A 27,817-nucleotide genomic window follows, 5' to 3' on the forward strand; every position below is an offset into this window, starting at 1 on the left:
ATAATGAGTATATCATTGTAATATATTCAAGTCATATTGTGTAAGAGTGATGGAAACATGTATATTCCTTATATGGAGTATAAAGATATTTCTTATAATTTGGTTTGACATTGAGATAAATAAGCTATAGTTTTATAAACCACATGTTCTAAAGGTGACTTAGGAGGTTAGATGTGTTATAGTTATTACTAAATAATAAGTTATGATATTGCTAGGATACAATTTCCATACTATTAGAGACCATTATTGGTTAGATATAGCAAGGATGAAAACTTGGAAGAGATTTTTGTTATTGGCATAATTTTGCATTGAGTTCTTAGTCAACTTTAGATGTTATTTTTTTAAAATGCAAAAGATATGGAGTTAAAATTTTTCAATCATAGCATTATCTAAGCAATGTGTCATATTATTGGAAACTACTAGAGGTTTGATCTAGTGAGCATTGGAGGTTGAGAGGGATTGCAATAACTAACATAACCTTTCTTTTAGCTAGTTACCACTTTATGTTGAGATTGAGATTTAGTTGAGCCTTTACCGCTCACCTCTCTCCTCTCTAGCCTACATTATAATTAAGTCTTCCGAGCCTTTTAAAGGCTCCATCACATGAATTCTACTAAAAAAATACCATGGTTCCAAAACCCCCACTAATGACCTAGTCAACTTCAACTCTTTCCCCGAGTCAAGCTTACCTAACATTCCCCCCCTGAAAACTTGACTTGGGTTTCCTTGACTAAATTAAGCCAAATATGCCAAGTGAGTAAGCCCTGCTCACTCTGGCCCTTACCCCCCTCAAAGTTTATACCAAGGGTATATATTAACTTTGACATGCCCCCTTTCACCTAGGTCTAAAACTAGAATTTACTGGAAATTTTCTAGGGGTATGGATGCCTTACTAGGTATTATATCAGTATTCACATTTACATGTAATGATTTTTGAACTCTATTATAATAATTTATTTTTGTTCATTGTTTTTTTCCTCTTCCATCTTCTGGCATGATGTTCCCCTCTCCAATCGAACCCCCCTACAACTAGTTCTACCTCCTCATTCTCATTTGTATACTATAACATACTTTCACAACCATAGACCTTCCTCACTCCTCTCACTTATAGAAGCTCTGACAACAAGGAATTTGCCACATATTACATAGATCGTGTCTTATATCGACACTGCATGCCCACAAGAAGAACACTTCCTCATACTAGATTCACTTCTACCACAAATTTCTTATGACCTACACATGCTCTCATGGGAACCCCATGAATGATGAAATAAAGATGTCAAGTTATCTATAATTTTTTGTCTCACACTCTTCGACAAACTATAAGGAAAATACCTTCTAGCAGAGGTTTTTATAGAATCCCATATAAAAATAGCCCAAACTCCATTTCTATCAGAGGTCACTAGCAGAGGTGGGCGGGGTGATGTTTTAGTGGATTTTTTTTGGATGGTGCATCTACAATCTACAAACGCACTGGTGTGTTACTATCCATACAAGCATCGGTGCCACATAGAACAAGGTGCACTGTGGAAGACTTATTTTTATAAAATAAAAAAACACAGTGTGCTAAATAACACAACGCAATAGTTCTTGAATAATCAATAGAACTAATGTTCATCATGTAGTAAAACACCCCGACACATACTACTAAGGAGAATTGGTATAGTTTTTAAATTTCATAAAAAATGTGGTGCTATTTTCCAAGGATGCACCGTTGTGGTAAATGTATTAAAACTCACCGAGGTGGCTTCTAAAGAGCATAGCTAGGCAGTTTTTAATTTTTAAAAATAAAGTGGTGTTATAGTCAAACAAAGCACTGGTGTGGTACTTGTTTTAGAACACCACTGGGCGTCTTAAGAAAAGCACGATGATATATTTTTTAATTTAAAAAATATGGTGCTCTTGGATCTATTCCATGCCAGTGCAGTTAGAGTAACGCATTGGAGGAGGGTTAAACAAAAAAAAACCTCTCGGTCGTAAATTTCATTTTTACCATCTACATTGCTGGAGAGATCTAAAGCACCAATGTTACTCTTGCCTCATGCAAGCACCCTGACGTCGGTGCTTCTCTTTCTCACCATCCTTCTGTACCGTGCTCACTTCCTGACTTTCCATTTTTTTCAAACCGTGGTAAAATTTGTTTATCTCCATTATGTGTCAGCAATGCCTCCCTAGTGATGAAATGTCCAGGTAATGTCTATGTTTCTCTCTAATTTAATTTCTTAGAAGATTAGAATTGCAAATTAGCTTTAAGTTTCTATTTTTTTTTTAAATAAAAGATTCCCTGTGCAGTGCACTCGATATGTTTGGCTCGCACCAATAGCAATGCACCCTGTAAATTTATAGGGTGCACCGCATTTTAGTGCGTGAACATAACGTACCATGATTGTTACGGTGTGTTTCATAAATTAAAATGCATTGGGAAAGAAATAAATTATACATCGGTATGTTACGCCTGGTGCACTTATATTTACCAAATGCACCACAAAAATAATATTTAAAAATATAGCTATAGCTCGATGCATTCAATAACTTGAACATTCCATACCGGTGCGAAAAGGTTATACATGTGCACTGGTGCATAAGTATAATGCACTATAATGAAAATTTAAATTTTTGAACCAACAACAGTGCATCATACTTATGTGTGCACCAATATTGGTGTGATTATGTTTGATAGCACATCGAAGCACATTAGTTTCCCTCTTTTATATTATGTTGATTCTTTAATTCAGGCGCCATGTTGTATTAGATGGTCTGCCATTTTTTAAAGGAAATTTTGTATGGCTTTAGATAGATGTCATGCTTTGAGTCATGGGAGGGTGACCTTCCCTTTTTATTTAGATATTTTTTGTTTAGTTTTTGAGAGGTTTCTAGAGATGAGGCCTACGTTTGACCATTGCCCTCCTAGGCCAATCACTGAGGTCTAGATGCACGTGTAGGGGTAGAAGATGCCCAAGAGGGCCCTGTCGGAGTATCCAGCCAGGATATCTAGTGAGGCACTAATGCTACTAGCCAGTGAGGATGACCATGCGTATGTCGCATTAGAGTTTCCATGTGAGAGGATTGATTGGAGATAGTGTCCCAACATACTCTTCACAATGGTTGAGAATCCAAATGATAAAGGTAATATTAGTGTTTTCTTTAAATTAATCCAGTTTCATTTTATTGTTTTAATTAATTAGAATAAAATTTAATCTAACATGTTCTTTAACTTGTTTTATTAAATTTTCTAATTATTGTTGTCTACTATATATTTTGTAGACATTGGCACATTCGATGAGGCATGCCTCCTCCCCCACCAGATGGAGGAGATGAGGAGATAGGTGAGGCCCAAGAGGTTGAGGCACATCCTCTATGGGGCATGGGCATTCAGGGTCGTAGGACTATTCTATGATTTTGGATGGAATAATGTGACAAATTAGCCAGAGTATTGATTGACGAGGGAGTCTACTCCATGAGGGCTTGAGATATTAGCATAGATATTAGGTGTATGGATCTCTACAGGGACTATCCACAAGAGATGGTGTCTCTTATATGTCATATCATCAAATCTAGTAGGGTATTGGCAGCAATGAGGGATGCAGGGTATGCGGTGGCATATACATCAAATGAGGGTGGTGATCATGATCAGGATGATGAGAGTGGTGATCATGATCATGATTATGAGGGTAGTGATCATGATGCTTCTGGTAGTACCACCCCATTGGATCATGGTCGTCAAGGTGTTAATGATCATTTTGGTAGTACACCTCCTCATCAGTTGCTTGATCATGAGATTACAGAGCTAGAGGATGTGCCTTATGTTTCTCCTGACATAGTATACAAACCACCTCCTCCTCCACCTCAGCTGAGTTTCACAGATGTTGAGGCAGTAGTTGACCATCCATCATCTTCTACTATAGACTAGGTTGGCACTACTATGTTTGTTGTATCATATATTTGATTGCAGTTATTTGACTTGATGTAATTATTTGATTTTTTTGTATATATATATATATGGTACATTTTTTTTTCATTTTTATGTACTTAATTTATATGTTAGTGTTGATGTGTATATTGTTAGGTCATATTTGATATGTTCATTTAATGTGCTTGGAGATATATGTGTATGTGATAACGTCTCTTTGACATGAGATTTATATTAATTTGAGGATGTATGTGGTGATGATGTTAGATTAAAATGTTTTTGTTATGTTAGATGTGATCACGATGATGATGCCCTCTTAGATTATTAGATTTGTGTGCTAGCTAATGAAATTTATATGTGTTAGAGGTGTATATAATTAGATGGCGGTAGTGAATTTGTATGTGCTTTAGATGATGTTTATGTTTGTTAGATGGTTATCATCATGATGCTTATTTTTATGAAATAATATTTATTATAGATTATGTATTAGTGAATTTATGTCAATGTTTTATATATGAAATTGCATGCAAAACGACTTACTTTAAAAAAAATTGCAAAGATATTTTTATTAATTAAAAATTTTAGTATGGTTGAAACTATGATTGTAAAACTATGATAAATATTTTTCTATTGCTTAGATAGTTCATTGATATTCAATCTAACTTAATTAGTAAAATATTTCAATACTCACAAGGAAAAAATAATTAAATATAAAATAATTTAGTTAGTTCTTAATAAGATGAAAATGTGTAACTCATTCAATTTTAATATAAAATATTAATAATAATAAATATTTCAAAAATACAATTTAATTAATTCAATATTGGTTTATAAAATTCAATCTATTGTTAATTTTTAAAAACTTAAGTAATATTTTTTTATAATTAATTTTGAATTAATATAAGTTAAAAATTACTATTTTTATGAAATTTAATTTATTACTAAAGTTATGAGATTTTCAAGCAATTCAAATTTAATATTTATAGCAACTCCTACCAGTGTAAATTAGAAATTTTTCTCTCTAAATATGAGGATCAAGAAATGTAAAATAAGGCTTGTGAAGTTACTTATAGTTGGAGATTTGATCTATTGGAAGTTCTCCCATAAAGAGGCAAGTGAAATTTTTTCTAGTAATAAAGATATAACATTTTGGTGTTATTTTGGTTCTTTATTTTCTATTGTAATGGTTTAAATTTGACTCTTTTTAATAACAAATATGAGTTAAATAATACAAAAATGTTATTATATTATATTTAAACTTTTGACAAATAATATATTTGATTATCTCTTAATGAACAACTCAAAAAATATTATTTTTTACACAAACTTATCATGACTGAGTCACTAAAATTCATGTTTTCACATTTCTCCTAGCTAATATTACACCATGTTCACAATGATAAAGAGTCAAGACATGTCTATTTTAAATAATTTACTTATAAATACATAAAAATAGATATTTATTTTACATATTCTAAATAGAAAACAAAAATGCATCTCCAAGCTATTTGAAAGTCAAACAAATGCCTCTTAATCACCATCACAAATTTGTGCACATGATATGTTACGCCCAGTGACTTTATATTTACCAAATGCACCGCAAAAAATAATATTTAAAAATGTAGTTATAGCTCGGTGTGTTCGATAAACTAAATGTTGCATACCATGCAAAAAGGTTATACGTGCACACAGGTGCATAAGTGTGACGCACCGTGATGAAATTTTAAATGTGTGAACCAACAGTGATGCATGATACGTATGTGTGCACCGTTTTCGATACAGTTGTGTTTTAGAGTGCACAAAATCTAGTGCATGACTGTGTTTTAAGCACACTGATGATTTTGTTTCTTTTTTAATTGAATTTATGTTTCCATAATAAATACACTTTTCATTCAATAAAAAAAATTGTATTTTATGATGGATGAGCCTGATGTATTTTATATGTCAATAATGTAGCAAAGACGTCAATAGAGGGAGCAAGAGCATGAGCAAATCGTTGACCCGTACTATATGGTCTGATCATGGGAGGCCAGAGAGAGGGAGAACACCTAATTTTTTTCCTGCAATACACACTCCAAGTTTCTTACCTAGGTCTCAAAGGTCCCTAGTACAAACTTCCATGACACCATGGGTTTCAGAAATGGAACCATGAAAACTTTATAGTTTGTTAAACGTTGTCAGTTCAAATGGTAAAGTAAGAGTGAAATGAGAAGGAAGTAGTATGCAGAAAATATATCAGATTAGGGTTTCATGGGTCTTATTAGTCACACACCAAACATCGTGAAAATTTGTAGGAATGCCTTTCATGCCACTGTTAGATCATACAATTGATGTCCTTCAAACCAATGACGTTATGTGTATGGCTTAGGCTCGTGACTTTCAATGACATGATGTATATGGATTGGGTTCGTGACCTTTAATGATCATTATTGGTAGGATATATTTTAATAATATATCACACACAACACCTTATTATTTAGCCTTATCACTTATTATTAGAGAACTTATAAAGACATGTCTACTTTAAATAATTTACTTATAAATACATTAAAATGGATATTTATTTTACATAATAAAAATAGGAAAGAAAAATGCATCGCCAAGTCTATTTGAAAGTAAAACAAATGCCTCTTAATTACCATCACATTATTTAGCATTTAATTCTTAGCCATAAAATATTTATTAATTCAACTTTTATTTATAATTACCATTGAAAAGAAAATTCAGAATTGTTCTGGAATTATCCATGAATAAAAAATTAAAACCTCTCATGCATCTATGTAAGCCCATTTGTTTATCTTATGGTCCATAAAAAGATGTAATGAAAATTTTATACATGCAGAAGACCTCCTTTTAGTTTACATAATGTTGCAAGAACTGTAATTTGAATATAGTAAACATGATTTACCTCTCATGTCAAGAATTCCATCTTACATATTAATACACAATTTTTTCATTGTTAAAGTCTTCGTAGAGTTGTCACTACATGATGATTTATATTGATTTTGAACTAAATACGAAGAAAAACATGTGAACTGATTAGTAAACCAAAATAAGTATATAAATTAAGACTAAATCTTCTATGTTATTTCTAAATTCACTATTTTATTCTATTTTTCCTATTTGATAAGGGTTGTGACCTTGAACCCTTATTATCATAGATATTGTACACAATTGAAAATAATTAATTTTAAGTGTAAAAATGTTTCCACTCCAAAAAAAGGTCTAAAACCTTTTGTGAATATTACCAATTATATTATAAAATTCCAACAAGATGAATAAAAAAAAATATAATTAGTGAAATAAAGAAAACAAAATCATACAACAATAATATAAATGATGAAATAACACAAGTACATATAACTCTCAATTGACATCACCCTAATTATCTTCCTCACTTGTCATGATAACACTATTGTTCTCAAAAATTTGTTTTGATCTAGGTTCATATCTTAATACGAACCACCAATCCCTATCCAACACATCTGGGTTAAAAATTTCTTGATTGCAGTGTTTTGGGAAAACATAAGGCTCCCTAGCTTCATGCCACATCTTTCTAAAGTTGATAGATATCATTCCACTATCATGATCTTCCTTTACATTATTCCAGTCAAAAGTGTCCCACCACATGCACCTAAAAATAACACATTGGAATGAAGAGAAGTCCACTTGAATGATCTCTTGTATCTTTCCAATGTAACCTAATATCCCATGCATTAGGTTTTGATCATGGTGGTTAGCACGACTAGATTGGTTGAACTCAACTTCCACTCCATAGTCTTTTGTCATGGATCCATCATCGACATCCTCCATATGAAAATGTTGTTTGTATGCCCACGTAGATGGGAACAAATGCACCTATAAAAAAGTGAAAAAATCATAATGTCATGTGTCTAATAACCCTAACATAGTTAAAAATATAAAATATATATAGATGTTACAATTCAAAGGTGTAGTATGAAGTTAAAACTATACAGAAAGAGATTATAATTACTGAGTTTCTACACCCAATCCCTATGTTTAGTTTATCCTCTTCAGTACACGAGTAACGACCAGATGCAGCGTATTTATCTCTGACTTGATCAGCAACCCAACTGTTAGGGTATGTCATTGGCATATTTTATTTTAAATGAATAGGATAAGACATGCTTCTGCCATTCAACCATTTTAATTATTTCCTATCACTGCCCCATTTACTCCTCTTTTGTTCATACAATGCAACCCATGGTTGTGTCGCTTCCATTTTGTAAAGAATGAATTTGTCAATGGCTTCAATTTTTGAATTCATTGATGAAATTAAACCAACATATATATAGTATGTATGAGATCAAAATATGCATTAATATGAATTTCAGTGTGAATAGTTACTGTGTAGTAATTTGACAAATGATAAGCTTGCACTTACTCTTTATCATGCACCTCTTTCCATTTGTTTCGAGAAGCTCTCCTTCTCTTTTGTCTTCATCCCTTTCATCATCCCAAATCACTGCACCTGGTGTGTTTTTTATCTGTGTGATGTACTCACTGACATAATAGAAAGACTCGTATTATATATACCCCTCTGCAATAGACCCCTAAGGTTTTTCCTTTGGTTGAATAAAACATTTCAATTTATTCATGTACCTCTCTAAGAAGAACATCCAATAATAAGAAACCACTCCAACTAATTCAACTTCATCTACTAGGTGAATTAGAAGATGAACCTGCAAGTCCATGAAACTTGTTGGTCGTTCCATATCAAACATACAAACAATCTAGGCTATCTCTTGATGCCATTGTGGAATGCCAGCGATATGAATCTCTTTTGATGTGATCCAACATACAAATGCAGATAATTTAGATATGGAATGTCATAGGTCTCGGGGGAAGTTATGGTTCACATACCCACGCATGAGCGGAGGATAAGGACATTGAACAGTAAATAGTACATTATATAAAAATTAATTACAAAATATCCCATTATATAAAAATAATAATAATAGTAAAATCATTTTTTTCACATATGTACTCTTAGAAGGTTCAAATGGCCATGTGACTTCAACCCCGAGAAATGGTCTTCCACAGTGAAGCAACACCATAGTGAAGTCCCATATAAAGAAGGAACCCTCACACTCATTATAAATTCCTTTTCCAAAGAAGGATCATATTTCTTTAAAATCACGACACATCACCTTCTTTGAAATACTAAGAGGGACCAACCTCTCCTCTAGTTTCTTGTCTTGGCCAATGTTTCTTTTTATTTTTTGAATAAATAAGATCTCTACTTACAACCAATGTGTCACTTTATTTTGATGTTATGTGACTCCATAAAGAAGATGAAACATTTTTATACATATGCATGGGATCTAGTAAGTGGGAAATATTAAGATGCTCCTAATATAAGAGCTCATAAAAGACATATTTCTTTTTCATCCCAATGGGAAATTTCTCAACATAGGTGTTGAATAATTATGGATCATCAAACATAGGCTCTCCATTTGAATCAAACATTTCTACAAACTCCTTCTCCTTCGCCCTCTTTCATCTTCTCTAAGCCATTCAGTCGGTGTCATTATTGTAGGCCTTTGGGTTCTCTATGGTTTACCATTGAAAGCAAATGTTTCTCTTCTGTAAGGGTGTTCTTCTAGGAGGAATACCTTAGAGCAATCATACACTGGATTTCTAAGGGGTTAGACCACCTATCCTTCAGACAAGTTCCACAATATTTACATCCATGATACCCTTTCGTTACAAGACCTACAAAATTATTGTATACAATTCGACATGTTAGCGACCATGAAAATTTGAACAATGGCAATGAATAAAATAAATATGTGAAATAATATTATTATGCATATAAACAAATCAATAAAAATATAATTTACGAGAGAAAACTCCTAAGCCTAGATAATCATTTATGGTGTAAGCACATATGCCATACAACGTAAAAATCCTCTCTATTGTGATGGGTCTTGACACATCGTACACATGTATAACTTCCCATAATTACATCAATTCATCTACCAATGATTGTAAGTAGACTTCCATATTCTTCACTTGTATTCTGCCGGGGACTATAAGAGCCAACAAAAGATGTTAATTCTTCATGGAAAACCATGGGGGGATATTTTTATTGATCACTACTACAGGCCAAACAGAATATTTGGTGTTTCGGAGGGAATATAGGTTGACACCATCCATGGCTATGTTGAGTCATAAACTTCATAATTCATCCTTGAATTCTTCAAGTCGTGCATCCTCTATATGCTTCATCACTATTGAATCTGTTGGGATTCACATGACTCCTGACTCACTTCTGTGTGAGGAATGCCATCCTTGCAACATAGCTAATTCTTTGCAACGAAATATTATTTGAATCCTTGGGATTATAGGCATGTTCCTCAATATCTTATGAGGAGGACCATGTGATTTACCCTTTTTGTTAACTACGGTACCTATCATAACCACATTTCAAACATATCTCTCTGTCTGCATACTCTCCTCTATATATAATACAATCTTTCAGACATGCAGGATATGATAGGTACTCAACACCCAATATTTTCAACAATTGTTGTGTTTGTTCGTACCTACCCAACAAGACATTATCACTCAGAAGAACCTTATCTTTGAATAACATGTGATTGGTGGGGAATATAATTGTATAATGTCAATTTTTAATGTTCATAAAATCAACCATTTTTAATGTTGATTGTGTGACAAGGTTTCTCAAAATAAAAAGGACTTGACTGCTCATGCAGGTGAATTACCTCAATATTTCTGATAAACATGCATTTGACATGCCAAAATTTTCTTTTGAGTTTTACAGCAACATCATTGTCCCCAGTTGAGTAGAATTTGAATGGTTTCCAAGTCCAAAGAGAGGGGTGGTGGAAGTATATTTTAGGCTTTCAAATAAGGTATTATTGATATGAATGTCATCCCCTAGCTCATCATTTCGTAATGCATATAAAAACATTGCCTCCATAGCAGTCGTATCTTGTAAGTAATCAACCTTACCAACCTGATCTATTTGATTTCCTCCATTGCCAACTTATGACGAAGAACTACTATTGTTGTAGTCATTCCTAATTGGTGAATCTTGACATAGTGGGAGTTGAATAGGTGGATGATTCAACCATTCTTTGTATGCTTCCTCTCTGAGTCTTGATCTTAATGCAACCTTCTCTCAAGTTGACATTGTAGTGGGGCGCAGTGTAAGATTGTAGGTGGGTCGCTCATCATCGCTAGAATAATAATTTTAAAAAATATTAATGTCATTAGTACAATATCAAATATATTAGTAAGCACGTCAATTTAATTGGTTTGTTGAAATTACATTATGTCAAACAATTATTACCATCATTGATCCATGATTGCGACTAGAGGATGCCATGTTCCAATTGGCAGGGTGAAGAGGTTGTCCATTTTCATCTATCGATTTCTTGTGATATGCTTCCTCTGATAAGAGCTTCTGACATTTTTGAAATGGAGTAATATTTTTGGCATCTAAACTCGATTCTTAATTAGGATCCTACAAATTTTGTTACATTCTTATTCAAATTGACATGGATTAAAAATAAAATAAAATTAGATAATCAAAATATAAGTAACTGGAGATGGAAAGGGAGAACTCAATGAATTCCTTTGATCAACAATATGGAACGAGTTGGAATTTGAAAAATTGGTCATTTGATATTATTGATATTTTTTCTGTGCATTTGAGAAAAATCAGAAATAAAATTTTCAAACCATCTAAATTTCAATATAGTTTTCGAACCATTTTTCAAGAATAAGGCAACTTTAAGTGAAAAATTTATGTTATGAATTACTATAATTCATGTGGATGCATCCTAAAGGATAATTTGAGATTAATATTCCATTAAATGTGAAAATAAAATTTTAAATAACTTTTAAACTCTATCGGTACGCTTATTAGAACAAAGCGCACTGATGTATTTAAAATATACCAGCACTGGGGTGTTTAAATAATAACCACTAGTTTCCAGCATTCCAAAAAATATGTTATCATATTGGTGCTCATGTACAAAATCACATCAATGCATTTAAAAGAAAAATAGCACCGCTACGCCCCTGTTTCTGGATTTTAAAAAATAAAAACAAATTCAACCAATTCGTTGCTCTTATAACAACTAGAGCACTGGTACTTTCAAATAAATACTACACTATTGCATAAAAAAAATAATCACACCATTTCTAGATTTTGACAAAAAAAAGTTTTATCATGTCAATGCTTTGAAAAAAATTGACGCCTCGACAATGTCAATGCATTTTTCTTATAAATGCACCCATGCACTTGACTATCGAATGCATCGATGTTTGGCTAAATTGAAAATAAAAAATGATTTTTTTTTCCTTTTTTAAAAATTAAAAAACGAACGACAATGATTTTTCGAAATCTAATTTCATAAAGTATTTTAAATAGTAAAAAATTATTCACTATTTCATTATTTTACCCAAAATTTCAAGGAAGTGATTTGCAAGAGAGACATACTAGGGGCACTGTGCAACAACATAATACTTTGGAGCAGTAGAATTATTCAAAATATTAGAAGATGAAAGGTGTGGTGATTCACTCAAAACCCTGCATAGTAGAAATTTTAAATTCTATTGTTTATTTTACTAATATTTTTTTTTTACAATTTCTGTTAGGGTTTAAATAAAAGAGAGATCCTTTTCAAGTTAAACATATTGGGAACAATGTGGAGCAGTAAAATATTTTGGAACCACAAAAGATCAGAATTTGAAAGGTATGGTGATTCACTCAAAACCTAGATAACAAAAAATTTAAATTTTACTATTAATGTTTTTACAATTTTTGTTAGATTTAGTCACAATTCAGAAAAAGAAATTAACAACCCTATATAATAAAAAAAATATTATAGATTTTACTAGTAAAAATTTTGCATGATTTCTATTCCTATTTAAATTTAATTAAAATTCAGAAGCAAAAAAAAAAAATCAATACTTACCTTAAACCCTTGCTTCTTCTTGCAAAATTTCACTTTAGGGTTTAACTTCCTCTACCACTTCACAATTAGGATTTTTTGTTTTAGGCATTTCAGATTTAATGGGTTTGTGTTCTTACTATATATAGGGAATTTGATATGTAAAGTACAGGAATCACTTATTTAATTAGATCCAAACCATGTTAGCCCGGTCTGTTTTTAAAAAAAATGGATATATGTTTCATGGTGCGCCCTGTGTGATATAGCGCACCCTGTGTAATACAACACACCAGTATATTGTAACACTATGAGCTTTGTCCATTTTGTTCATCATTACTCCCAATGTAATATAATGCACCAGCACGCCTCTTCCAAATAACAGCATTAAAACATTGCAATGTGTCTAACAATACAGATCACATTGAAATAATTTAAAATTATTTAAAAAAAAAAAAATCCCTAAAAATGTCAAAGAATTAATTGGCCTACGCGTTTAATGGGTTAAACACACTAGTGCATTTATTCAGAAAAACACACTAGTTACGAGAGTTCTTATATATGAAAATCAATTTATTTATTTATAAAATATATTTAATGCCCTATGTATTGAATGGTACAAGTTTTATAATGATAATAAAAAAATTGAGAAGGTGTCAAGTAGGAAAAGTATTGATCGACATAATGATAACACATCGAAAAAAACAGAGAAGGCAAGTTCTTTGTAAATTCTTTAGAAAATTAATATGTTTGAACTATATGTAAGTTTAACTAATATGTATTGGTTAGTGTGTGTCATGTGGATCCACATATAAAGAAGGTCGATAATATGATTTCCAATTTAAGTGCAGAAGAGCGTAAAATCCTGATAGAAAAATCTTAAAATGATGATTCAGGTGAGTGAAAAAATACTATTCAATGTGATTTTTTTTTTAATTTTCATCAATAATATGCTTTAGAATATTAGATAACATGTTTCAAGCAACATATTAATTCATATATATTTAATGTTGTATAAGAAGCAACAACGAAGAAAAAGATCAATATCATTCTAAGAAAAGAAATATTATAGAACATGTAAATGGCGATGAATTGGTCCTTAGCTAATCTAGAGTGGTGTTGGAGGTTAATGAAAGTATGGGGAGGACTTTTACAAAACTATGAGGGATCTAGTGGAACAAACGTATAAAATTACTTTCCACTTACAATATAAAAATCAATCCAATGATTCTAAAAACAAAATTATATCTAAACTATAGGAAGCATTTCCAGAGAAATGGTCAATGAGACATGTCAGAATTGCAATAGCAAACACATACAACAACAAAAAAGAATTGTTCGAAAGGTAAAATTCCTAATTAAAATTAATTTATAGAATTATGTGTATATATTACTATAAACCATTCATTTATTAATATCAATTTTGTGTTTTTTAGTTTTCATATATCAATATAAAAATACTTTATTACTTTTTTCAATAAAATTATGAAAATACCAAATGATCAACGAGCTGATATGCGAAACATTGTAGTAGGAATATCCAAAAAAATGTGCAAGGATATGGTCAAATAAATGGACATAATTGCATCACAGGAAGAGTCATCTCAACAACAATGTGCTTCAAATGTATGTAATCATGATTTACTTTATAGACATAAAAATTTAATTTAGCATTAAATATTAATTTTCAAGTATTTTGTTGCCGAAAAGAAAACAAAATGGAACTCATACAACACATAAAATAGGATGACAAGGAAGAAAGGGGTTTATTTCAATCTTTATGAGTCATTGGAGTAATTGCTAATATTTCCTTATAACAACTCAAGGTTTCATTTTTGTATATTTTAAGGTATTTTATAGCAACCATAATTGAATGTATTCAAATATATGCTAACATACAAAGAAGAGCCATCAAATGAATTGATGACATTGGATTAAATAAGGGTTGTGAGTATATGTTGGCATATCAAAAATTAATTGTGGAATTTGTAATTATTTATGTTGTTTTACTCCTCTAAGTTTATAATTAATAGAGAAAAAAATCATTTATATTAAACTTATGATTTATAATGGGGTTTAAAACATGTCGGAAACAAAATATGGAACTATGCCAGTAGAAGACTTGTTGCAATAAAGCATGAGACTTAGTTTTGAAGCCATGTGCACAATTTATGAGTCACTTCTTGCTATGTTACATTGCTATTCGATTTACATTGATGTATATTATTTATTTTAATTTTCATTATTCTCACCAATGTAGATATACTCATTACACTTTATTTTTGTGTTTGTAGATGGAACATGAAGAAGACAAAAACAATCGATGAAATCAATAAAACATTTCCCCAAATAACCCAAGCCATGGAAGTAGTTTGAGCATTGACAACAGTTCCAGCGAAGAATGATGATTTATTTGGATATCAATGCAACTTGTTTTATTTTTTGAAATAATTGTCTGTGAAAATCAAACATTTTGTTTAATGTAATCAACATAATGTCCCAATTGAAGGACAAGGCATTACCAATAATAATCTCATTTTGTATGACAAAGATCCTCTTATTGATATATAACAAAATACATTTTAATTTATCCTATTGTGTTATCCAATGTCACGGTGAAGTATTACACCACTAATTAAATATATGGGTGATTAAATATTATAATGAAGAGACGCGAAATATGATAATTTAATAAATTAATCCAAACGTCATATACAAATTCACTAATCAAATTTTTATTTACATGAACACTGTTATAAGATAAATGTCGATTTTTCTATGAATAACGAATTTAAAAAATTACAATAATTTCACTGTCACAAGACGATGTTTCCAAAAAAAGAGAAAATCTCATACAAAAGAATGGTGTGTCCATAACATAAAAACGTATTGGTGCATTATGTTATATAAAATCACTATGACAACATATTTTTGCATGACCGGTGCCTTTTCGAAAAAAAACAGCACTGAGGCGTTTATTTCTTCAAGAACCAGTATTTCTTGAAATTAATGTTCCAGTGCATTGTAATACTTAACGCACCATTGCTTAAGAATTAACAACATCGATCCTTTTATATCCATAATGCATTGGTCTGTTTATACAAATAATACACATCAATGTTGCGAGTTTAAGCAAAAGCACAGGTACTGCAATTACATTTTGTATACCCCAGTGTCATTCCTTAAAAGAATGACCCAAGGCATATTTGATAGATCAACACTGGGGCAGTCTACATTTCAGGCATCGGTGCTCTTTTCATTCAATGCCTCGGTACTTTTAGTTATGTATGAAGCCCGGTGATTTTATATATGTAGCGCACTAGTGCTACTTGTTCCATGAAGCAAACCACAAAAATAACATTCGTTAAAACCTTCAGCCGCCCATATTTTTTCAATTGTGATGAGGTTCCCTTATAATATCCACTAAAACTTCAACTATCACAAACAAAGATTTTAGCAAATGTTTTTTTGACAATTTTTTCTAGTTTTATAACACTAAAAACCTCTGTTATAACCTCCACTAGAAGGTATTTTCCTTGTAGTGAGATCAACTTCTCTTCGCACCAACGATCAAACTGTGTATACTTATACTCACTCAAATATCATGCTGACCATAGATCTCACACCCTCATATTTGCAATGTCAGTTGCAGAGCTATTCTTGAGAAATGTTAAATCTTAATATCTTGTTCATAGACCCAACCTCTATTGTATCATTATGCATGATCAATAAAATCTCATGAAAGGCATTATCAATATACTAGAGCCTCACTTCAGTAACTGCAATAGTCCTTGCAACATTTTTTTGCCTCAAACTCGACTAGCCTTACATCCAAATCCTCTATTAACTAAATCGATGCCTAGCAGATCTCGAGCTCAAAACTTGAAGACCACTCCATCATAGGCCCTAGTGACGAGCTACCATATTCTATGCAAAATTTCATAAACTATGAACTTGTACTCAATTTCCCTATGTAGGTCACCATAAACTTTGAACTCGTACTCTAGTTCCCCGCGTAGAATGCCATAAACTTTGAACTCATCCTCTAATTCTCAATCACTCACCTGGGGATTAAACTTCCCCACATACACCTGCAACATTTCCTATTGTTGTGTTCTCCAGCTTGTACACATGACAAGTCTAAACCTTGGACCACCATCTCTGACATGTTAGGCATGTCTTAGTGGCCTCGTCGAACGAATCCTACATATTCTCATACTTTGGTTTACATTGATTTATTTCCAATAGCTAGGACTCTCACGCTAGAACATTTAAGCCAACCTATGAATATTAAATTTTGTGAACCCTACCAGCTTCATATCATCCCTCACAGTCGCATCTTGCTTACAAATTTGTAATTGTCCTCCATCATATGGTACAAGCCATTTTACTAAGGACTCATTATAGTCATTGGGATAGTTGTGTTATTGTCTTCTACGACCGACTACATCCCATTGTGTTGCATCAATTACAACACCATGTTCCCTACACCCATATCTACTAACAATGTTAATCTCCTTCACGATGCTTTATTGATCGGGCCTTGTAAACCCTTGGTAATAGAGGCATCCTTTTGAAGCCAATATGTGGCTTTGATACTAAATGTAGAAATTTACGGAACAGAAAATAAAATTTTCAGAGAGGAGAATTTATAATAATACACAAACATGAAACATCACACCAAGTTTACCTTGATAAAACCAAACTAATGAAATTTCACTAGCCCTTGGCCAAAACCATAGGCAAGTCTTCCAAGTGAGCCTTCACTGCTCACCTCCCTAGCCTGCATTACAATTAAGTCTTCCCATCTTTTTAAAGGTTGTATCACATGTTGTCCATGGACAAATTACAATGGCAAACCAAAATCCATGGGCCCAAAACCCCACTTGATCTGTAAATGAAAAAAGGAAGATTTGAACCAATTGCAAGTGAAATTTTATATGTGTTTTGGGTAATGGATCAAGTTACTAAACACATTAACAAGTGATTTTTAACCAAATTTTACAGCCAAATAGAGACAAATAACCATATCTGAAACACATAACACAAAACATGATAAAGGAGTTCACCCCTCTCCTAGGCTACATCTCTTGATCCAGCTTCCAATGTAGGCCCTCTTTCATTAAGTTCTCAAATGTATGTTTACATGGCTTTACAATGCTCAAACAGAAAAACTAGTGTCTCCAATGGATCTAGAACTGTCAAAAACCCTCATCTGGGTTGTTTTTGGACCTCATTTGGCAAAAAATTAAGTAAGTTATTCTTATTACACATTTTTCCCAAATTCCATGGCTTGTCATCCTACAATTCGACCCAAATTTGGCTTAAGGGATCCAAACCCAAAACCAGTGTGCAAATCTAGCCTATAATCCCGCCCGATGGACGAAATTGTAGGACCGTTAATCTGTCCATTAAGCCCAAAGTTCCGAAAGTTTTGGTCACATTGGTGCATACAACCACATAGGGGGGCGATATTCTAGGGCCTAACTCTACTCCCTTCGATTTTTCTACACCCCAGATTCTATGGGCTTCCATGTGGTCTTGGGGCTAGCCCCCTTGGACCGACCCCCTCCAACCTTCCTCCTTCGGTCTTAACGCAGGCTTCATCGGTGTTTGGTGTTGCAGGTTATGTGTGTGGGTTGAGATAAGGCCTAGCCCCTTAGCCCCTCTACCTATGGTCCCATGAGCACTGGGGTGGCCAGGGGCTAGGGCTTAGCCCAACACCCTCCCCTAACTTCATGATTTGTAAAGCTTAAATAGTGGTTCTAAACACTATGGTTAAGAACCAATGTGTGGCGCAGTGACGTGAGCCTACTATTGTTCAGTGGAGGTCACAAGTTTAAATCCCATGGAGGCCCGATTTGGCCATAAATCATTTTTTTCCAAATAAGAGGAAGCCACGTGGCAGCCACCAAGTGGCCCCTGTGGCTTTCCCTCATTGGTCCAACACTCAACCAATGAAATCACACCCAAAAAAACCAATAAGAATGAGAAAAGTGTCATCCAACCTTAGGTCCTCATAAACACAGTCACCTACCCAGTCAAATGCCTAGTCAACGTACGAACTGCAGACTGGGTATACCTGTAACCAAAAACTTAAAAATTTTAGTTATTTGCCAAATCAATCAGAATGTGATATCGGGAGCATACAATCTCGGTTTTGAGTGAAACGAGCTGCGTTGGATTCATATCACCGAGATCTATACAATCCTAGAGGTTTTGAGAATTTTTGAGCAATTTGAATTTTGAGCACTAAACTGATCCCTTGGATCACTCCTCCCCATTGGATGTTTTTGGACCTCCAAAAGCTCATTTTCAGTCAACAATTAGATGAGGTTACAGTTCCCTCACCCTTCCAACCTAAACCCATTTGGTTTTTTTTTTGGCTTTGAGTTCTTCGTAAATGTACTTCACTTTTGAAGTCTTTGTCTTTTTGTCAAAGATAGGGCCTTGCTGCAATTCTTCAAGATGTTTAGATGAGAAAACTTTGGCTAAAGAAATCTGAACATTCTCTCCTCGGCCTTCAATCAAAGGAAAATGATTCGATTTCAAATTCACTTCACCTTGAACATAGTCACCATAACGATGCTTAACATGTCTAGCCTTGCGCTTGGCTCAACTCTTTACCAAATGTGATTGCCATCACCATGCACCATACTTCTTAAAAGGAAAAACATTATGAAACCCACAAGAATATAATTTAGAACCAATGTCCTCTTTGACAAATAGCCTTTGCATTTTCTTTTTGACCTCTGCATGCTTTAACACTGGCAACTTGTTCACACCAATGTTCAAGAATGAAGCATCCTATTGCAATTACACTTAGTTTCATTGACCTCTTTTAGGAGGAAACTTATTAGACTCCTGAAACATCTTATCACATGAATTAGAAACCTCAATGAAATAAGATTTCAAACTTGATTCATATCCTTGAAAGGCTTTAGGTTCCTCAACATATTTATGCTTGAACATTAACAATGCAAAATTCCGACTAGCATTAACAATCCCCTTCATTTGTCCCGCATTCACAAGAGATAAACTCAATTTCTTGTTATGTGCTCTAACAATGTACTCAATCCCATTCTTTAACAAATGATATTTTTTCTCATGGCGATGAAAAATAGCTCTCTTATCATAAAGATATGGACTTCCCAAAACAATACCACATATATCAAGCGGAACTACATCAAATTCAACCTCATCAAGAAGTTTGTACTGATTGCATTCTCACATACCCAACCTAAAGGATAAGATTTAGGATGAGGAACGATTTCCAAAATCAACTTCTTGACACTGTCTTATGAGACAAGATTTGCTTGTGAACCACTATCAAACAATGTATCTATCTTGCTATGTTTTGAAATGACTCTAATGTGGAAAATCTCTATTCTTGTTTTTTCATATTGAGTATCATTGAGACAATTTGAAGAAATAGTACTTTCAATGTCCTTACCTTTCAAACCCATGGTTGTGATCTATGTTTCATCCCTAAAATCAGAACCTAAATCTTGTTGTGTAGTTGCAACAATCTTTTTTTTCTCCTTGTTATTAAACTTTTTGGGTCTCATCTCAGGAAGAATTTTCCAACACTGGTCTTCATCGTGGACTTCTTTAAAATAACGTTTACATGTGATATTTTCTCCTTCTTTCTTGACTGCAAATTTTTTTTAATCTTTTCCTTTAAATTTCCCTTTTCCTTTTTCTCCATACTTGAATGACTTCTCACTAGTTTTTTCAGGAACATTTTTCCCTCTTTCCTGTAAATGAGTTGCCTGTACAAAGCCTTCATCTAGTTTTGTAAGGTTAAACATGAGAATTGTGTGTCTCAAATAATATACAATCCTTTAATGTATTTGAGCAAAGTATCTTGAGAAGACAAATCTATGCCCAAAATCAAAGTCCTTTTTCTAAATTCTTGAGTATAGCTTTGAACATTTTGCCCCTTAACTTGCCTAAATTTTTGCCAATCCATGATAGATTTTTGCATGTATGCTAATGAATAAAATTACCTTCTTACTGAAACAAAAAAATCATTCCAAGAGGATAAAACCTTACCATGTTTCTTCATGTCCTCTTGAGTATTGGCTTCCAACCAAATAATGTTGCACCTTCCAATCTAAGAAAAGCAAGTTGAATTTTCATCTCATCATCCTTGATTCTTTGTATTCTACAATACACTTCAATCTGACGAATCCAATTATCTAATTTCTCAACATCTACCTCTCCATCATACATAGCCAATTCAAACTTAATATCAAGCTTTAGAAAAGGATATTTACCATGTCCCTTTGGAGAATTTGGAGGTGTTTGTGAAAGGGTAGAAGAAGTAGAAGATGAGGATGATGGAGGTGAAGGTGGTAGTTTTTCACCATTCCCTCCATTCCCTTTTTAGAGGCTTGTCTCCTTTTACTCCACCTCCTTTTGGAGCTTTTGATCTCTCTCCATACAACCTTGTATTTCTCTCTTCATAAATAACCTTTACCATTTCAGACATCTCAAAGACTAATTTTATGAAAGTTCTTTAATTTTCAAACATCCTTTTAGGACCTTCGTCATGTGCCATGACTAGTGAAGCTTGAGGTGTGTTTGTTCTCCTTGAAACAATTTGAGATCTTAGCTCCACAAGTTCTCCTTATCCTCTTTTAGTATTCAACGTTGTAAGTATTATAAAAACACTTGTAAACAAATCAAACCTTCACAAGAACCTGATGCTTTGATACCAAAATGATCTGTAAATGAAAACTTGAATATTTGAAAAAATTGCAAGTGAATTTTTATATGTGTTTTGGGTAATGGATCAAGTTACTAAACACATTAACAAGTGATTTTTAACCAAATTTTACAGCCAAATAGACACAAATAACCACATCTGAAACACATAACATAAAACATGATAAAGGAGTTCACCCCTCTCCTAGGCTACATCTCTTGGTCTAGCTTCCAGTGCAGGGCCTCTTTCATTAAGTGATCAAAAATGTGTTTACATGGCTTTACAATGTTCAAACAACAGAACTGATGTCTCCAATGGATCAAGAACTATCAAAAACCCCCATCTAGGTTCTTTCTACACCTCATTTGGCCAAAAATTGAGTAAGTTATGCATGTTACACGTTTTTCCCAAATTCCATAGCTAATCATCCTACAATTCGATCCAAATCTGGCTTGAGCACCTCAAACTTGGAACCGACACACAACTCTAGCCTACAATCCCACCCATCTGTCCATTAAGCCCAAAGTTCTAAAAATTTTGGTCATGTTGGCGCATATAACCACATAGGGGGGCGAGATTCTAGGACCTAACTCCGCTCCCTTTGGTTTTTCCACACCTCTGGTTCTATGGCTTACCATGTGGTCTTGGGGCTGGCCCCCTTGGACTAACCCCCTCCAACCTTCCACCTTCGGTCTTAACGATGGATACATCGGTGTTTCGTGTTGCATGTTGTGGTCATGGGTCAGGCTAATACCTAGCCCCTTAACCCCTCCACCTACAGTCCCGTGGGCATTGGGGTGGCTAAGGGCTAGGTATTAGCCTGACCCCCTCCCCCAACTATGCGTTTTGTAAAGTCTAAATAGTGGTTCTAACCACTATGGTTAAGAACCATTGTGTGGCGTAATGGTGCGGGCCTATTGTTGTTCGGTGGAGGTCACAAGTTTGAATCCCATGGAGGCTTGATCTGGCCATAAACCAAATTTTCCAAATAAGAGGAGACCATGTGGCAGCCACTGATTGGCCCATGTGGCTCTCCCTCATTGGTCCAACACTCAACCAATGAAATCACACCAAACACAACCAATAAGAACGAGACAAGTGTCAACTATCCATAGGTCCTCATAAACATAGTCACATGCCTAGTCAACATATGGACTGCTGATTGGGTGTACCTGCAACCTAAAACTTAAAATTTTTAGTTGTTTACCAAATTGATCAGAATGTGATATCTAGAGCATACGATATCGGTTTTGAGTGAAACGAGTTGCATTGGATTCAGATCACCGAGATCTATCCAATCATATAGGTTTCAAGCATTTTCTAGCACTTTGTATTTTGAGTACTAAACTGGTCCATTGGATCACCACCAATGATCCAATCAACTTTGACCCTTTCCCTAAGTCAATTTTACCTTAAAAATCATACCTTGACTATGAAGGATTCATAATACAATGGGAGTTTTGATGTTGGAATGATCAAACTAGTGTGAATGATGGCATGGAGAGAGTCATGTGCATCGAGTGAATGTCAATAGTAAAGGAGTTATTTGAATTTTTATTAGTTTATTAGAAAAATGGCTATTGTCAAACCTTGCAATAATGTAGTACAATATTTCAAGATTTTTGGCTAAGCCTATTCAAAAATGGATTGGCTTATTCAAGTGTTTTCACTACAACACTGACAAGTATATTTCCTTACAAGCTAATTCAAAAGAAAAAAAATGTGAAAATGCATGCTTGAAAATTTCAATAGAAAACTTAAAAAGTAATACATGAGGTCCTTATTCTACCTATTCTGACATTGTCACCCAAACTTCTTCTTCTTTTTTGCACTATATATGTGACTATCATAGAAGGGAGACCTCTTTTCCAATCTTGTCTTGGACCTTAATACAAATACCTTAATAGAAGTAGGGGACATGTTGATTCAACTTGAAGGAGGGAGACCCATAGTCCTCTTTGAAGAAATGACCAAATATTCCGCCATTGTGTCAACTTAAGCTCCTAGGTATCTCATCATTTATTCTATCTTGTACTTCTTTTGTCACTAAGAATGTGTAAAAACCTTCTTATCCACCATACTTCTCTCTCTCTCCCTATTCTTGATTTGTGATTGTTCTTGCTAATCATCTTCCCATATGCTCTGTTTCCTAGCTATCTTTGTTTATGTTTTTTTCTAGCTATATTTACAATGAAAAATTGCATCTCAAACCTATCTATGCCTAAAATATGAATGTCTATTTTAAATAGTCTAACTCACATAGGACATAACAACTATTGTCATAATGGAAACAGTCCATAACTTCCATAAAATTTAGATAAAATTCCATTGGAAAGATGAAAATGCTTACAACTAGAACATATAATCTTTGACTAAAACCACAACACTTGGTCCAACCCACATAAACCACAACACCCAAACTTACCATAGATGACACAAAACCTCAATGCCAGAAATGGACCTCTCTGTAAGAGGAAAACCTTTCCATGGAGATTTTTTGCTCTGAACATTAAACACCAACCTAGTAATAAGCATTACTAGGAACTTAGGAAAATCTCTGCCCATATTACTTCTAATTACCATTTCCAACGTGATATTACTTTCAAGTGATGTGGTGTTTAATGTCCGTGCCCCTCCCACACATAATAACCCTTTTTTGGGCACTTTTTTTTGGTCAAATTTTCCCAAAATTCTGATAGATATTTTTAAGAACCATAAGTTTACGTTGTTTCATATGAAAAGTTTGAATGCCTATGAGGTTATTTTAGGGTGTTGAATCTATTTATACATTCAAAAGTATTTTTTAAATAACAAGAAATCACAATCTTATTAGAAATAGTTTTGTTAGATTCCACCCAAAAAAGGCTATTTCATTTATTAATTAGATTAAGTTTTTCCAATATTACTTCGAAGTGGTGTGGCATTTATTGTGCCCCTGCCGGCTTACAACTAGATCTTTGAAATGTTAAATCTTTAGATAATGGTTTTTTTCTCACAAAAGCACATACATTTTTATTAATAAAAAGTATACGGTGTAGTATTTTCCGGATTATCCATAGTATCATATTCATCATGTCAATGTTTCGAACCCCAAAGGAGATCCATCATTAGGACCACAAAAAATGGTTTTGAGAGAAGAACCTACTCAAAAACCATTTTTTGTGGTCCTCATGATGGATCCCCTTTAGGGTTCGAAACGTCAACATGATGTATATGATACTGTGGATAATCCGGAAAATACTACACCGAATAACAACCAAAGAAACTTAAATTCTAACAATAAAAAATATAATCTCTTACGAAAACACAAACTAGATAGTCCATCTGAGAGGAAATAGAAGAAACATATACTACTAATAACCATACAAATACACAAACTAGATAGTCCATCCGAAACTGAGAGGAAATAGAACAAACATATACTACTAATAACCATACAGATAGCCTACAATGGCAAGAGGACTTCCATAGCAAGGAAGCAAGAAACTAGAGATTAGACATCCACATAAAGTTGGAGTGAAAAAAGGAAATAGGCCCAAAAGAGAGCTGGCAAACAGAAAGAACCCAAACTACATAATCAAAGAAACTAAAAAGTAAAACAGAGAAAAGACCACCCGACCCCGACCCGGATTCAGTCATAGTACACAAGCTCACTTCCAATAACAAGGCCTATTTAGATAATAAATCAACAACAGAGTTAAATTCCCATGCTAAACCTGAATGTCATATACTGAAGGGCCCTGATCTTGAGCTGCCAAGGTTCCAGCCACATAACTCATTACGGGATTGCTTCGATTATAGTGTCACTTTCCCAAATGACTAAACTGTATTCGTGTGTGGACACCAACGGTGGCTTGGTGGTCCTTGTGATCATCATAGCACAGTAAATATGCGTTATGTTCTTTCTTCTTCAATGGAATTAATAATTGCTTATGATTGAAGAGATCATACATAGATGCAGGGATGTTGAGATGTGAAAAGAGTTGCAGTTTACTATGGATAAACTACTTTGCATTTTGATCTGAAGCATGGAAACTTCTCTGAAGAATAAGACAGACCCATCATCAAACTCCACTCCCTTAATTTCATCGTTTCTATCGCTTAAATCGATTCGCTTGCTAATCAAAATCGATATTTATAGCAAACCCAAATCCGTCTTAGGCTGAGAGGTTTCTTGAAGTATCATTCTCAAATTTGAGAGGAATTTTCATGTGTAGACTCAACTGAAACGACAAGGAGATAAAGAACTACTGGAACACCCATATCAAGAGAAAATTGCTAAGCAAGGGATTCGACCCTCAGACCCATCGTCCCCTTGGCAAGCCCTACAAAGGCTGCAACAATGCTAACAGTTACCAGCCTTACGAAATTCCAGCATTCGAAAACCCTAGAACACTGGATATAGTAGACTTCTTTCAATATGACCGCTTTTCGCCTATTGAGTTGGAAGCTTCCAAAAAGGAAGCTCATTCCCACCTCAATCGCAATTTGTGCATCAGCTTGCCCTCTCAATCGAGTGTCAATAGAACCGTGGATACAAATCCTAATTCAATCGACTGTAACAAAGGGCTGAAAGTAAACTATGGTGGGTGCCACGAGAGCAGATATTGTGAACAAAATGCTAGCAATTTCTATAATTTCTATGATTTCCGGGTCGTTTAGAAAGGCAAGAAGATGGATGGATTACTTCTTAATTGATTTGGAAGTTCACTGCTAAAGATTCATGTAACCACCACAACCAAATTACAGCCTTACTGTAGCTATGGCAGCCCGTAGTTTTTTTTTAGGGAAAGGAAAAACGTTGGAAAACATATTATTATGAAAAGTCCTCTCCATATATAACAAGGATAGCCATAACAAGGATAGCCATCAAATCCAACTATGCCTCCAGTCCTAAAAAAATATCATCATAAAAACTAACATCGTTGGAGATATATTTGTAAACAATGAAACCATTGGGGTTCTTAACAATGCTAACCTATAACACAACAAAATGTTCAGATAATAGTTCATATATAACAAAAAAATATAGAATTGTCCATCCTCGATATCAAAAACTCACGAATGAATAAACTAAAACAACCCATCATAGCAAAAAGATAGAATCAACATATAGGCATCGATCCTTCGTCCTGAACCTTCCCATTATATCTAATGTTGAAGTGAAGTGCCCCTGAAGCAACATCCAAACCTTTCTTTGACCTCACATCTGCCATGACATTTAACTCCCTGTACACATGTTGAAAATAAATGCTTATAAAAGATTGTTTTATATTCTCAATGCATAGCATCCAGTTTGCCAAATTAGGGCAATATAGCTTTGCTTTGCAAGAAGGCCATTCAATAATGACCCTCAAATCCTCATAAATAGAAATCCGCTCCAGATTGATTGAGTTTCGTAGCAGTACCCAAAGAGCAAGAATCTCTGCTCTAGTATTTGTGCCACCTCCACTGCAACAGAATACCTGAAGCTGTGAATTTGAGTTGATCAAAATCACAGCCCCACAACCACATCGCCCATGTTGAGCAACACCGTCAAAATATCCTACTAGATATACTACCTAATGTAAATTTTTAAGAATCTTGGGCACCTTAACAATTTTTTTCATTAGTTCTCCATCAATGAAACGAGCCCGTATGTTATTGCATATTCGAGCAATGTATATAGGGCATCTTTCAAAAATATTTGTGTTCCTCGCTGCCGTAATTTCCAGCTGATGAACAAAGGTATTGTTTTCAGTTTTCCATGCCTAGTAAACCACCATTTATAACATTCTTCTAACGAGGAGAAGACCCAACTTGAAGGCAGCAGAAAACATTCCAGAACCTGTAACCACACAGCAACCACAACGAGGCATTGTAGAAATAAATGTAGGACATTCTCTTGTGAGTCCCTATGGAAAATACACCATCCTAGACCATTGATTCTTCTTTCGCAAATATTTTCCCAATTGAGGATGTGATTCTTCCACGCGAGCCAACCAAACATAATAACCTTTAAGGGAATTTTCCATCACCACACCTCTATACTAGCATTGATTTACAGAACCATGAATAGTACAAGAGATGTATTTATATACTTCCAAGGCCACAACATTCCCATCATGTAAGGAACCATTCCAACACAAAACATCTTCGCTACCACCCGTAAAAATTCCCGCCATATTTAAGTCGAAAATATATTGATTCCAACTGACAACTTTAACACCTTCAAGACCAACTTCCGCCACCTCTTTCTATGACGGGAAAGTG

General features: G+C 34.0%; 1 pseudogene; it reads left to right on the forward strand.

Moving 5' to 3' along the window:
* The window catches only part of LOC149217366 (uncharacterized), a 69,348-nt pseudogene extending 43,121 nt beyond the window's left edge, over positions 1 to 26,227 (forward strand).
* Positions 26,228 to 27,817: the final 1,590 nt, after the last annotated feature.

The sequence above is a fragment of the Pinus tabuliformis genome, chromosome 1_1 (genome assembly GCF_031772625.1).
Source record: "Pinus tabuliformis cultivar Carrire ecotype Pingquan chromosome 1_1, CPIR1, whole genome shotgun sequence".
In the NCBI taxonomy this organism is placed as follows: Eukaryota; Viridiplantae; Streptophyta; class Pinopsida; order Pinales; family Pinaceae; genus Pinus; species Pinus tabuliformis.